This window comes from Capra hircus, chromosome 2, assembly GCF_001704415.2.
Source record: "Capra hircus breed San Clemente chromosome 2, ASM170441v1, whole genome shotgun sequence".
Lineage (NCBI taxonomy): Eukaryota > Metazoa > Chordata > Mammalia > Artiodactyla > Bovidae > Capra > Capra hircus.
Genome location: NC_030809.1, coordinates 89,662,361 through 89,675,655, shown reverse-complemented (window position 1 = coordinate 89,675,655; position 13,295 = coordinate 89,662,361). Strand labels below are relative to the sequence as shown.

Sequence of the window (13,295 nt, the reverse complement as noted above, 5' to 3'; positions counted from 1 at the left end):
TCTAATACAGAGTGCCATGAATTATTTTTCAACCTCTTCTAGCACATCGTATGAATTATTTTTTACCTCTTCTAGAGCATCGTATATCCGAAGACTTTGAAGATATTGAGGGTTCAGTTCCAGACCACTGTGATAAAGCAAACATTGTAATAAAATGTTACATGAATTTTTTGCTTTCCCACTACATACAAAAGTACATTGAACCTATGCTACAGTCTATTTAATGTGCAACAGCATCATGCCTGAAAAAAACAGTATACATTCCTTAGTTTAAAATACTTTATTGCTAAAAAATATTACCCATCATCTGAGCCTTTTGCAAGTAGTAGGAGTAACATCTGGAGAAGGCAATGGCAACCTACTCCAGTACTTTTTCCTGGGAAATCCCATGGACGGAGGAGCCTGGTAGGCTGCAGTCCATGAGGAGCCTGGTAGGCTGCAGTCCATGGGATCGCGAAGAGTCGGACAGGACTGGGCAACTTCACTTTCACTTTTCACTTTCATGCACTGGAGAAGGAAATGGCAACCCACTCCAGTGTTCTTGCCTGGAGAATCCCAGGGACGGTGGAGTCTGGTGGGCTGCCGTCTATGGGGTCGCACAGAGTCGGACACGACTGACGTGACTTAGCAGCAGCAGCAGGAGTAACATCAAAGATTACTGTCACCATAACAGATAAAACAATTAAAAAGTTTGAAATATTGCAAGAATTTTTAAAGTGTCACAGAGACACAAAATGAGCAAAGGCTGTGAAAAATGGCACCAAAAGACTTGTTTGACCCCGGGGGTTACCACAAACCTTTAATGTGTGAAAAATGCACTATTTGCAAAGCACAATAAAGCAAAGTGGATAAAACGAGGTATGCTTGCAAATGGAATCACTTGACTGGCTTCTTTTGCTTAGCAGAATGTATGCAAATTCATTCATGTCAGTACACGTACCAGTAGTTATTTCTAATTCTTTTACTGCTGGGTAGTATTCCATTGTACGGCTAGATCTCTTCTGTTTATGCATTCAGCTGTTAATGGGCATTTGGATTGTTTCCAGTTTGGGTCTATCATGAGTAAAGCTGTTATGAATATTCTTTTTACTGTCTTTTTATGGACATACGCTAACTTTCTCTTGGGTATATCCCTATGAATGAAACTGCAGAGTAGGAGTATTTAACTTTATTAGAAACTCCTGTATCCAATTTTATATTCTTTTTCTTAAGGAAAATCCTTGAAATGGTGTAAGCTTCAGATCCAATAACGCAGAATGTGTCCTGCAAACAAGATTTCAATCAAGAGGCCAAAGTCACAACAAATCCTCTCCCAGGGAGTGAAGTCAGTACATACATGGTAGCTGTAAGAGTCTTCATTCCCTCTTGATCACTGCATTCTCCTGGCAGCCACAGTCAGCTCTCTAAGTAGCACAGAAGGTCAGACCTGGATGGGCAGCTTGGAACACGGGCCCTGGAGCCGGCACTTTTATACGTCCTGAGGGAAGACACAATTGCTCGGATAACTAGGCCCTTGATCGCTCTTAGCTGACTCTCAGTCAATCGGATATTTGGGGCTATGATTTATCTAGATCATGGTGCCAGTTCTCCTACTTGATGGGCATTTATAGAGATGCCTCACAAGGCATTAAGATGTTATTTGTGACCCAGGTTCACTCAACTGCCAGGAAATACAGTGCCCTTCTGTCCATGGCGGTGCAGGAGGCACTCAGCAAGGAGCTGGGTTGAAGGGCCACCTGTGCTGGCGAACCTATCCCCTCTTACCTCAACTAGAGGCTCCCTGCACCTGCTAGACAGCAAACACTTCCTCATTCTAAACTGAGTGCTCAGCCATTCAGTCGTGTCTGACTCTTTGCAGCCCATGGACTGTAGCCTGCTAGACTCCTCTACTCATGGAATTTCCAGGCAAGGATACTGGAGTGGGGTGCTATTTCCTCCTCCAGGGATCCTCCCAACCCAGGGATGGAACTTGCGTCTCTCAAGTCTCCTGCATTGGCAGGCGGATTCTTTACCACTAGCGCCACCTGGGAAGCCCCCCATTCCTAGCCATGGTCTAACGCATAGCTCAGCTTGTTTCCCAGCTTTTCTGGATCATGTTGCACGTGGTTTATTTCAGAAAATGACCCAGTGATGAAAGACGTGGCGTTCACCCCTGGTTATACTACCCACTTCGCACAAAGAGAATGCTCCCCCACGTTGCACTCCGAAGAGCGCAGCTCTCAGGCCTGATTATAATGGTCTGATTAACCCGCCGGGGGCTCGCACGGGCTTTAGCCAGTGCAGAGTTACCTGGGCACTAGTCTTTCAGCTAATCCTATCAAAGGCTGTAGGCTGGGGGGTGGGATGAGATGACAAATCCCAACATATTTACACAGATGTCTTGTTCAGCCCTGCACGCAGCCAGGACTGCGTTTGCATCTTGTAACAGAATCACAGCGATCGCAGGCCAACTCTCTTAGAAACCTAAAACCAGGATATTGAGCGAGAGAGAAAATGGGAGAGAAAGAGAATGGATGGAGATTAAGATTTTAAAAAAAAGGCTCCAGGGGAAGCGGCTTCCGACAGCAAACAGCTGGGAGCAGCATGTTTGTGTTCTGCCTATGCGGTTATTTTCTGATTAGACGGGGTTGTCTGTCTAATCAGATTTTCTGCTTCCCTGTTATCCGTCTTATTAGGCTCTTTCTACATGTGCAGCTTCGGATTCCCATCTAGCAGTCCCAAGATGATTCAAAGTAATGGCCAACAAAGGCACTTCATGTGGGATGCTATTTATTAGGTTTATTCCAAGTCAGGCCTCTCTGACTCCACCTATGTAAGAGGATAAATATTCCTTTTTTTGCTTTCAAGTCTCATGAGGAGTCTAGTTTTCATACAAATCTAATAATGAAAATGGGCTTCCCTGGTGGCTCAGTGGTAAAGAATCCGCCTGCCAATGCAGAAGACGTGGGTTCAGTCCCTGGGCAGGGAAGATCCCTTGGAAGAGGAAAAGGGACCCTACTTCATTTTCTTGCCTGGGAAATTCCATCGACCGAAAGAGCTGTTGGCCTACAATCCACGGGGTCACAAAGGTGTCAGACACAACTCAACGATTAAACAACAACAACTAATAATGAAAATAGCTTCTCAATTAGTCAGAGAAGATCCTCTGGGTAGAACCTGATCTCTTAGGATTCCCTCAACATAAATCAATGTTACTCAAGACCTACTAAGTGCCAAGCACCAGGCAGGCAGTGGGGGTGTAGAGTAATGGGCAAAATGCACACAGCATACCACTATTAGTGTTCATAGTATGGGACACACAGGAGAAAAGGATTTTCTTTCACTGCAACGAGCGTGAATGGAAGAGAGACAGGTAATTTTTTGTACTGTCCTTGCTCTATCAGTGGCAGAGTAACATGAGGAAAAATGTTATTTTTTTTCCTTAACAGCCAAGCAAGTATTCCCACCTGCCCAGCACATAGAACAGAATACCCTTGTGAAGTATTTATGTAAGCAGCTTTTGAAGAAAATTTAAATGACAAAAGGTCTTCCTACAATCTTTCTGTACTTTTAAACTCAACAATTTGAGACCATAAGAATGACGGGAACAATCTGTAAAAATAGTACTTTAAAGAAAATGTATTAAAGTCTCAAATAACTACATTACATGTCGTACACAAAGTAATCTTACTTCAGATTCTGTGATGAGCAAAAATGGCTATTTAGCAGAGAAAGCAAATGCTGCCTTATGGCTAAGAAGAATTGAGCTCCACGTCAAATGTGAGAAGAAAATTCAACTTCTCTTTAAATGCCATCTACTGATGGTTTCCAGCAAGCCTTTAGCTATTTCGCAATCACACATTGCACAAGGAATTTTGATGATCAAGGGTATGTTAAAGTGTTTAGAGATCTTTCTGAGACGGATGATCTCAAACATCTCCTACTTGCTACAAAAGGCAGTTATTACTAAGTCAAAATTTCTCGTGATTTGAAAATCCTGTTTACTTGTGAGCTCTTGTTTCAGAATCTATGCTTCAGGCACAGAAATTTGCCTTAGGTCTAGTGTTTATGATGGTGGAGATCACGTTTGTTTAAAGTCGAATAGGAATGGGGCCGGGAGAGATGGCCAAGTGGGAGTCAGCCGTCGGGGGAAAACGGCAAGTTTCCCGTGTAGAGCAAGTGTGAATCCTGTAACAGAAGGAAGGAAGGCCCCTGAAGCTACTTGTCACATGCTTGAACCCCTGCCCAAGGCCCCAAAGAGGGATGAGCCTGTACTTGAGCATCTGGCAACAGGAAACACTGCTTCCAGTTTTAAACAACACTGCTGCTGCTGCTGAGTCGCTTCAGTCGTATCCGACTCTGTGTGACCCCATAGACAGCAGCCCACCAGGCTCCTCCGTCCCTGGGATTCTCTAAGCAAGAACACTGGAGTGGGTTGCCATTTCCTTCTCCAATGCATGAAAGTGCATGAAAGTGAAAAGGGAAAGTGAAGTCGCTCAGTCGTGTCCGACTCCTAGCGACACCATGGACTGCAGCCTACCAGGCTCCTCCGTCCATGGGATTTTCCAGGCAAGAGTACTGGAGTGGGTTGCCATTGCCTTCTCCGCATTTCAACCTAATGAAGATCTTTTTCGATCCTGATTTTTTCAATGTTTGTTTGCCATTCTTCCCAGCTCCAGGTCGCATGCAGATTAATGAATGTGTCTTCTATATCTTTATCCAAGTTTTTTTTTAAATTAAATATGAATACAACAGTGTTAAAGTTGTACGACTTATGAAAAGACACTAAAGAGTGTCCTTCAGAGTAACATCTATCTGTTAATTAGCATCTTTTGAATACAAGTGTTCAATTCATCTATTTAAATGTACCTCATTTTTCTTCTGTTTTGTCCCCAGACCTATCTTGCAACTTGGCTGCTCTATATGTATCACATTTTTCACTTGTGTCAATTTAATAACCATGACAATCAGAAAAAAAAAAAGATTCATTTGACATTACCTCTTCAATGATATCTATTAATCACCAGATTCCTCCTGTGTATAAGTTCTCTCTTGTTGTTAAGTCATGTCCACCTCTTTGCAACCCCATGGACTTGTAGGCCTCCAGGCTCCTCTGTCCATGGGATTCTTCAGGCAAGAATAGTGGAATGGGTTGCCATTTCTTTTTCCAGAGGATCTTCCCAATCCAGGGAGTGAACCCTCATCTCCTCCACTGCAGGCGTATCTTTACCACTGAGCCACAAGGGACGCCTATAAGCTCTCCCTACCATCCTGTTAATAAGTAATCCTAGAATCTTACTTAGAATCATATTTCCAAGAAAGTGTAGGGAGGAAAATGCTTCATCCTCTTCATTTTGAAAACCAGTATCCCACTTGCCCATCACCAGCCTTTCAACAACTCTCCTTCTCTCCGTAATTTCCTCATTGGAGAAACAATCTGTTTCTGAGAATCTCAGGATTCACTGAAACCTCATGAAACAAATCTTAGCCTCCCTCATGTTAGGGTTATTTGTGTAACATCTTACTCCCTCCACCCCCACCCTCAAGATCGTCAAACTTGATTATGAACTCCTTGGCAACAAGGGATGGTGCTTATTTTCCTTGTTGTCCCTGCAGTGCCTTGCACTGTATATTTGAAGGTTTGAATTGAACTGAATCACTCACACAAAGGAAGAAACTTAGTTTGATCTATGCAGTCTCAAAATCATTGTCTTGGTCAAATTGGATTCTTTTCATCTATCTTAACATCTAATTTGTGCATAGCTGAATTAGTCTTGCAGTTAATCTGATGCGGTTTTGCGTCTACTGAAGACAGTAAATTCATTTTCCTGATTTGGTGATTTTTAATCATATAGTCACAGCCCACTCACACAGAAAAATAAAACAGCAGATTAAATAGCAAGCTAATAGAATGATGAATGGAATTATCCCTAAACACAAAGGCTTTTACATATAATCTATAGTTTTTGCCAAGTCATTTGTTCAGTTTTGATCCAACACCCTTTTGTTAAAGTGATAATAATAGTCACAAATTTGTGAGTGCCTCCTAGGGGTGAAGCGGTTAACTGAGACAGATTAATGTGATGGTTAAGCTTGTGGGGCTTGGTTTGAGTCCTGGATATGTTGTTGTTGTTTAGTCACTAAATCATGTCCAAATCTTGGCAGCCCCACGGACTGTAGCCCACCAGGCTCCTCTGTCCATGGGCTTTTCCAAACAAAAATACTGAAGTAGGTTGCCATTTCCTTCTCCAGGGGATCTTCCTGACCCAGGGATCAAACCTGCATCTCTTGTGTTGTACCCATTACTATTTGTGTGACTAAGCCAATTAATTCAATTGTAGAACAAAGTGTAATACAGGTTAGTTATACCATCATTATTTAAATGTATTATCTCATTTAATCCTCACAACAACCTTGTGAGCCACTATTATTTTCTCCTACTTTACAAACTTGCTAGGTACTAGCTGCTGGATGATGTAGGATTCATAGCAATGGCCATGTCAGAATCAGCAAGGTCTTGCCCCCAAGGACTTCACAATTGAATTTTGAATAATTACTGTAATCAAAGAGCAGAATCATATATGTGCTATAGCGACATGAATGCAAAGTGTGTGTGAGCACAGAGGGTTTAATAGCTAACTTTATATAAAAGAGATTCTGCCCTTGGGTGTCTGTTCAACTCCCTTTTTACCTCTCTCAGCCTTGCTAACTCTGCCACACTGCTTTTCTTTCATTCCTTGAAAGAATCATGCTCTTTCCAGGACAGAGCCTTTGAAGCTACTCTTTCCTTTACCTGGATGCTCTTCCCTCTACCTCACCTGACTACTCTCATAGGACTGTCTCATCCTTTGAATCTCACCTTAAAAGTCCATGCCCACTTAAGATGTTCTTTCTCTTCATTCATATCCTTTCTCAGTCCTCCACTGGATTCCTTCATATACTTATGTATTTATACTTTATAACTTATCAGATATTTTATTTCCATACTTGTTTTTATCAGTCTCTGCCTTTGATAAAGAACAGACCCTTTGGGAATCATCTTTTACCTCTATACCATTGCATTCCCAGGACCTAACAAAGAGTAAATATTCTTTAAATATTTGTTGAGAGAATTGGTGACTATACTGCTGGATGACTTGGGTAGGATTTTCAAAAGCTAAACTTCATTTCTCCTCACTCCGCAAAACAAATGTTAAAGGTATACAGAAAAGAGTAGACTTTCATTGGATAGACAATCAAATCTGATCATAATAGATTCTTTATCTTCCAACATCAAAATTGAGTGTGTATATTGAACTGGATAACCAGGTCATTGTTTCCTTTTTTGTATTACTTGTTATCTAAATGGTCACATTTCCTTGTGTTTACAAAGCTCCTTTTGTTTTCTCATTGTTTCAGTTCCTATTTTGCAGGTATTTCATCCCGGAGTTTTTATGATGTTTAGTAAATTCCCACATGCAGATAACATTATCTTCCAAGAATCAGGGAATCGCCTTCTCCTGGAATTAGTGGCTACAGAACTGGCTTGATGGTGAAGCTGGGAACCCTCTTCTGACAGTTACATGCCCCCTCCACCCCTTCAACAGTTCAATACCATTGGGGAGGAAAGAGAAAGGCAGATAGCAAGAGGATGAAAGCTCCCAGCTTGTTTCTGCCAAGACACATCAGTTTCAGGTCATGCTTCTGCAGCGCACGTGTCATGGAGTGAGCATAAGCTGTCAGCATGGAGAACAGAGAAGTTCCTTTGACAGATCCCATGTCTACATTCCAAACCCATTACAACAGGAGAACTTGTTCCCCTCCAATGAGCTGCCCCCTCCCTCAGCTGGACGCCCAGCTGCAGAAAGGCACTCATGGCTGGAGAGCCACGTCTTGAGGCCTGGAAGAGCCGCATCTCTAATTGTCATATGTATTTACAGGGCAGAGCTGCTATATTCATAGCTGGGGGTAAGGGTGAGGAGGGACAAGCAGGCAGAAACACAGCCTGTCTCTATAGAAAGGGCTGCCTGTCATTTCACATTCTCACCAAATGTGTTCCATTCATATCTAGAATCATAAAAAAGTGAGCTTCAGATTTAACTTTCTTTTAGTGTAAACCTGACACTTCCAAAAGTAGCTTTCAAGAAATGACTAAATAAACACTATAATGAAAATTATAAACTCTGCCTAATTACTCATTACCTTTGTGTTCTAGTTTCCAGATATAAGAGGCCTGAGGAGGAAGGCAAAAAAGTATTCATTGACCGGGGTTACACATTTTGAAATAATGGGAGAGAGGAAGTTCCATTTGACAACAGAATGTGGTTTGAAGACAACCCCCTGCCCCCACTGCATTTCTCTCCCAACTTTCCACTAAATCTCATAAAACCCAGAAATGGATATGAACTTTTTACACGGGCTAGAGCTAGTACTAATAAGCTATTGCCAGAATCTAGGAGGAATTTCCATGAACTACAAGGATGGTGGAATTGGATTGAGAAACACATTCTGTGGTCTTCTAATTCTTCATCTCTAGAAAGAGAGAAAATCTGAACAACCTTCAGCCACCCTCCCTGTTGTCCCTGGCCCAGCAGGTAAAAGCTGAATCACCCAGAGATACGGGGAAGCGTCTCTGTACAACACAGGTGGTGGAGAGAGATGGGTTGGGGGGGACTGATGATGTTGATGGCAGGATATGAATGTGTGAAGGCAATAAGAGCATCGCATGCTGGGAGAGGTACATTTTCACTTATTTTGGATGTTCTGAGTGTCAGAGCATCTTGCCACAGTCCAGTTGAGCCACACTGGATGAAAATGTGTGGGGTGTGAGGAACTGGTCTTGGAGCTATGCATAAAATCCTTCAAGGGTGAAATCATTCATTCATTCAGCCAGTGTTTACTGAGTACCTACTATATGCCAGACACTAGTCTCAGCACTGGGTAAATAATTGCTTTCAAGGAGCTTACTTGAAAAGTGGGAAATAAAATAAATAAAAAACAAATGTTGTAACTCAACAGCAAGTGCTATGAAGAAAGTTATATCTGAATAAGAAGGTAGAGATGGGAGTGTAGGAAGGCCTGAGGAGGAAGTCCTCCTGAGGACTTGAAATTGAGGTAGGAAGCCAGTGGGAAGGTTAGGGGAAAGCTTTCTTGAGATCAACAAAATTAAAAATGCACTTTCCTTTTTACAACACAGATTCTCATTGCATTTTAACTCAGTAGAGTAATTAGGATGTTTCATAGTACAAAGAGCATTTATTAACATGGGTGATATCATAGCACCACCATCAACTGCTGGGGGGTAAACTCCAGTCATTCTGGAGAATTTATTAATGACAGGAATGGATAAGCTATTGTTACCAGCCTGGTCAGATGTCTGCCTACCTTTATAAATAAAGTTTCTTTGGAAAAACATTAGGCCCATAAAGCCTAAAATGCTTACTATCTGGCTCTTTACAGGAAATGTATGCTGAATCTTATTATAAAACATAAGGAAAGAATTTGAGAAATAATGGACCTGAAGACAAGAGCTGGAAGCTAGGTTCCAAGTGGAGGTGCCAGCCTGAAGAGGAACGGGGACATTTTCCATGTGTCACTGGGGTAAAGGCAGGTAGGATATACAAACATGGGACATCAGCAAATCTGGAGATGGTTTACCAGGTCGTTCTCCTCTGATTATTTCTATTTCTTCCATGAAGAAAAGAAGTGAAGTCGTCCACATGGAATGTGGAAAGGAGAGAGTGCTGGATCTGCAGATATGAGAAATGAATTTTAAAAAACCAGAGGGACCAGAGGTGAGAAGGGACACATCCAATTATTTAACAGAGTGTATCTGCAGAGTTCTTCCTTCATTTGAGAATTTGCAGATTAGATAGAATTTGCAAATTAAATAAAATTAACATGGGACTTTCAAACAATCACCGAGGATCAGGAGAAAAGAAATATCCTCACCAAGACTTCAAAAAGGAAATAGCTACAAACTGATAGTTTATTATAAGAGATATTAATTTCTAGCAAAATTTAAAACATGTTTTCAATGGCCAAGCAACTGCATTTTCAGGTAAGTACCTTAGTGAAATGTGTAAACATAAACAAATAGATAAATAAACCTCATGCAAAGGCTTTTATTGCAGTCCTTCTAGTAAGAGCCAAAAATTGAGGCCAACCTACATGTTCATAGCAGTGGTATAGCCAAAATAACTTTGGTATATTTACATGATGGACTTCATTCATGTAAAAGTGACCTTGAAAACACAATGTTGAGAAATATTCAAGTTGCAGAAGATTATTTATAGTCCAGTCAATCATTTACATAAAATTTACACACTCATAAAATAATGTGTTGTTTATTAGTCTATATTTAGAAAACATAAAAACAAGGACTGCGATCACAAAATTCATGACAGCAGTTAACTGTGAAGAGAGGAATAAGGAGAAATTGTGTTGAGGGAAAGATTTATAGAAGACTTTAACTTTATGATAATAAAGTTAAATGTGACACAGATAAAATGTGACATAATATTAATATTTGTTAATTCTAGGTAGGCAGGTGCATGGGTATCTTACTATCTTTTTGAAAAACTTTTTGGTTAAATTATTTTTCAAACTGAATTATGAAAGTTTATAAGGATTTTTTGAAATCCTGAAACTGGAGTTGAGATTTCTTTTTAAGACTATAACAGGACACGGCCACCCATAAGCTCAGCACAAGGACTTCCCCGGCAGTCCAGTGATTAGGACTTTGCATTTTCACTCCTGGGGACCCCGGTTCAATAGCTAGATAGTTAACTAAGATCCCAAATGCTGCTCCAAACCTTAGCACTGATGGTAGGTGGGTGGGGAGGCACATTGGCACTTCACCATTTCACCCCATCTCCTCGAGATCTGCAGCTGGAAGCCCCATCACCTTTCATTTCTCACCTTATACATCCTTCTGTCAGGACCTCTTTTCCTACTTTGCACGAGTGAATTCTACTCCCCTCCATTGCACTGACAAGCTGTCTGTGTGCTCCACCTTGCTGCAGTTAGCACTCTAGAACAACTTCCCATTTACTTGTTTGTGCCCACTCTGGCATCGCTGACTCTGTAGGGAGAGGCTGTGTGAAACCATCAAGAGTTCTCCAGCTGGCACAGTTCCCAGCCCTGACTACATGCTTCCTACATTTTTGATGATTTTGTAGATTTTGGGTCCAGACCGTGCTGTAGGGGCCTCTCTGCTGGCAAAGGGCAGAGTAAACGTGCTGAATGCCTGAAGATGCCAGAGGGAAATCATCTAGGCAAATTGTCTACTGAAAATCTTTTGCCTGGAGTTGGATTTGCATTTCAGAATCATTGATGTCTGAAGCTGATCTTCATTTAAAAAAAAATGTAAACTCAATTTTCAAAAAGCAGCTGATCTTCAGGCTTGCTTTTCCTCTTTGCTTTATCTAAACATATGTGTAGGGAAAGTTGGCTCAGAAATCATTCAAAATTGGATTTTTCTTTTATAGTTTCCACTCAAAATCCCCCATGTTTTCCACATAAAGTAGCCAAGCCTCAGCCCCACAGAAAACATCCTCTCGATATTTTCCTATTTTTCCATCTTGTCCAATTTTGGAAAATGTTGGAACCACATCAGACATTGTAAGTGATGAGGAAAAGATGGATGGGGAAAAACCACTCTTCCACGCTTCTGTCAAGCTTGACCTTAACTCATTTCTAGTTTTAAAATAATAACTTAATAGTGATGCCCTCCGCTTGAAAACTACTGGTCAGAACATGTTAAAAGGCATGAATTCAGGGACTTTCCTGGTGGTTCAGTGATTAAGACTCCATGCTCCCAATGCAGGGGCCACAGTTTCGATCCTTGGCAGGGGAACTAGAACCCAGAGGGCCATGAACTCTATTCTAATTTTTGAGTAACGCAATATTGTTTCCAGGACCCAGACAATCAGCTGAGTCTGCGAGTGTGTAGTAGGTTGTGTCCTTCTAGAGTGTTCACCTCCCTCCCTACACTCTGCCCGCCCTGTCCATGACTTGGAGCCCCCGTGGAGGAGAGCCCTGCCCTCCCCTGTGGGCAGCAGCTTGGCCAGGGAACATGAGTGGAGACAAAAGGTGCCAGTCCCCAAAGAAAGCTCCAGGAGGCATTGGTCTTTCCTTTAGCCAGCTTGTTCACCTTTCCTGCCTCCAAGAGGGCAGCATATTACTGAAAGAGGCTGCCTTTTAGCCTGAATTCCAGAATAAAGAAAATCCAGGGAGCTAACTTGCAGCTGATACATAATGTGAGCAAGGAGAAAAACCAAACAAAATGAAACAAAAACCCCTTGTTTGGGAAGCCACTGAGATTTTAGGGCTGTTGGTTACCATGTCATAATCTATTAAAAGATGACAGATGGTGAATTTAAAATTAGAATAAATTAAAAATATGTCCCCATGCAGTAGGTACCAGGTCAGACTCCTCTCCGCTACCAAGAGCAAGGGCTTTGTAGACGGTGAGAGGGAATTTTGCTATAGCCGGGCCTCTTTTTTCCTGGAAGTCTAGCTACAGCACATATTCTCTTTCTGGTACACAAGTTGACATGAAGCCTCTTGTTTATTGTTTTTTTTTTTTCCCCAATTCATCTCAAAGGTCCAGAATTTTCTGAGTCTGGAACCAGCTCCAGGGTCCCCCTAACTTCTAGGCAACTCTTTAACATTTCTAGCCTGGTTGCAAATCACCATTGCTGTTTGAACTGAGCAGATTATTTCCTGTCTTCTCTGTATTACTGGTTGGAGAAACCAGAATTTCCCAAATTAGAGTAATTTTTTTCCCATTGATTTTGCCGTTAGTGACCTGCAACAGTCTCTCCAGGAAAATAGAAAGACTTTCATTAAATATTTTTTGAATGTGGGTGTAGCCCAGAGTCTGCCTGTGGCTATCCTGTTGTTTAGGAGCAAGACCAGAGTATCATAGTTACAGAGAGGAAAAAGGCTGAGCTTCATGGAAAATGGTTCTTGGCAGGGGTGATTTTCCGGAGGAAACATCCCTGACTAGGGATGACAGCACAAATGCTGGATACAATACAATACAACAGAAAGTAAACCCTGGATCCATGAAATGAGCGGTATCCATTTAATTTTAGTAGAATCAGTGCATCGTTTTATTCAGCACACATAGGAACACTCTGTTTATCAAAATAGCTTTCTCAATACCAAACATGCATATGCTTCTGAGAACTCAACATATTATCCTTACTTCCAATTATCATAGGTCCACATTTTAAAGTAGGAACAGAAATACATGACTACAATGATCACTTTTAATTTTTAGAACCTTAGTTAATATTATTGGAATATTAGTGACAAACAGCATCTCAGCT

The 13,295-nt window shown here is 41.5% G+C and overlaps 1 long non-coding RNA gene across 2 annotated transcripts; it reads right to left on the bottom strand.

Moving 5' to 3' along the window:
• On the bottom strand, positions 620-5,107 carry LOC106502728. 2 transcript variants are annotated; one of them, XR_001296365.2, is made up of 3 exons: positions 4,979-5,107; positions 1,337-1,477; positions 620-658 (listed from the first exon to the last, which is right to left on the bottom strand). It is a non-coding gene; the product is annotated as an uncharacterized LOC106502728 (long non-coding RNA). The 2 variants fall into 2 exon arrangements; XR_001296366.2 differs by lacking the exon at positions 620-658 and adding an exon at positions 674-1,263.